General features: G+C 34.7%; 1 long non-coding RNA gene across 1 annotated transcript; it reads left to right on the top strand.

The window, feature by feature from the left end:
* Positions 1-466: 466 nt before the first annotated feature.
* On the top strand, positions 467-1,233 carry LOC123321909. The gene is made up of 2 exons (XR_006538975.1): positions 467-1,044; positions 1,171-1,233. It is a non-coding gene; the product is annotated as an uncharacterized LOC123321909 (long non-coding RNA).
* The last annotated feature ends 992 nt before the right edge of the window (positions 1,234-2,225 follow it).

Here is a 2,225-nt window from a genome sequence, read left to right as displayed (position 1 = left end):
TTTAAAATCAAATTTTCTCTAGAAAAGTCAGTGTCCAATTGTATTAATTTTCTTGACCTCACAATATCCTTAGAAGAAGGTAATATTTTCTCATATAACATCTACAGAAAACCTACTCAAACTGACTTAATAATTCCTCACGACTCATATCACGCACCTTCAGCAAAGAAAGCCGCCTTCTCATTTCTATTCAGGAGACTCCTCAACGTTCCAATGTCTACAGAAAATTATAAAAAAGAAATAAAAACCATTTACCAGATCGGAGAAAATAATCAATACTCTGACAGATACATGGATACAATATTTAATTCCATTAAAAGAAAGATTATTATTGATAAGATATACCCACATACATCAACAAACGATCGTTTCATATCAATACCCTTTTATAGAGACTTAAATCCAAAATTAATTTCAACTCTCAAGAAATATAACTACACCCTTTCTTACAGAAGTCATGCAACCCTAGAAAATTTATTAATTAACTGTAAGAAGAGAAGAGAGAAAGAAGAAATGAGTGGTGTCTACAAAATCTCCTGCAGAGACTGCGAATCCTTTTACATAGGAATGACAACTCGAAATATGAAAAAGAGATTTAACGAACATTTAAAAAATAGACCCATATCTGCTCTTGGAGAACATCTAAAGGAAAAAGATCACAGCACCAATTTTGATAACCTCGAGATTTTACATAAAGAAACAAACTACCACAAAATAACCCTGTTAGAGCAATACGAGATATTGAGAAAAAAGAATGACTCGAACCTCCTAAATGACATATCAGATTTCCGAACATCCAAGAACATTTTTAAGCTGATAACTCCCTGCATTTAATTTGAATTTACCCGCCAAACCTTGACACTTCTTTCCTTACCGTAATCTCGCACCTCTGTTTCCGTTCAAACATCTTTCTGGTTTCTAGACTGAATGCCTGCTCCAAAAAATACATTAAATATCGCCAACAAATTGGAATTAAGGATCAATTGTCTTTTTAATTATGAACAAGAATTTTTCATGTTGTTACTTCAGCTGAATTACTAAACGGTATGTCCGCTTGCTTGCACGCTTCTGTTTATTCCTTCTTTTGTTGTTATTACTTAACCTCACTTTTAATACTTCTAAAATGTAAAAAATACCAGAATTTGCATTCCTAATCAATGATAATTTCAGCTGGCCTGATGATGGTTCCACTGTAAACCGAAATCGATCGCCGAAGTATAAATATATAAATCATATAGTGTGTTTTTCCACCCATCCTTTAAATACCATACACACTGATGGAAGAATTTATTAATAATATTTTTAAGTTGTTGAAAAGGGCGCCAAACAATCGTAAACTGATCTCTCGTTTGTCTCTTGATAAAGGGATTGTTACCTCTATCAATGTGAAAGGGAAGCTATTATAATATATTATAGATTTTCAAATATTGTATATTCGTCTACACATAATGTTCGGACAAGTTAAACGTATCGACAGAAACAAACAGTTCAGTGGGCCGCAGTAACTTTACGTAGGCTTTACACTATTCTATAATTCGTAAATTAGATGGTAACAGTAAGGAATATAATAAGATATCTCTTTCTCTTTAACAAGAACTACTCGGGTTCTCTCGTTGATGCTTCTACGGCTAGTAGTGTGAGCTCTATATAAAATTTGGTGGCGATGTCTCACAAAGTAAGGTAATAGATCTGACCTTATCATCCAACACGTAGTGTTACCAGGAAATGTGATTCTATAGTAAGCTCTACACAACGATGTCCAGCGTATGGGTTGCTCGAAGATTCTCCCAACTCTTTCTCTCTGAATTACAGCAAACATAAAGACAATCCACTGCTAAATCCCCTCGTTTCGTTCAGTTGAACGCAGGTAAAAAGGTAGGTAATCTTAGGGGCTCAGAAATTTCAATTCTTCAGGTGTTTTCCCGGTGGAAAAAGAGTCTCTAAAAAGGGAAAGCGTGATCCATTATATTCTACAAAACTAAACACACATGATTGAAATAACAACTTACGATCTTCGACTCTCAAAATGCTCTACTCTTTTGGGTGCTGCCAAAATCGGTAATCTCCGACAAAATTCAATCGACAACCAGAAGGACGACTGGATTCCAAAATACAGCAAACTTTCTTGCAGAAATAATCCTCTTTCGAGATAGCACACAAAATTCTCTTCAAGAAACTCCCAAAAATTCCAGAACATTCGAATCGCTCCACAAAATGGTGTCTTT

Source organism: Coccinella septempunctata, chromosome X (assembly GCF_907165205.1).
Source record: "Coccinella septempunctata chromosome X, icCocSept1.1, whole genome shotgun sequence".
NCBI classification, from domain to species: domain Eukaryota; kingdom Metazoa; phylum Arthropoda; class Insecta; order Coleoptera; family Coccinellidae; genus Coccinella; species Coccinella septempunctata.
Note: the sequence above shows the minus strand (reverse complement) of the source record. Positions and strands in the feature narration are given on the sequence as shown.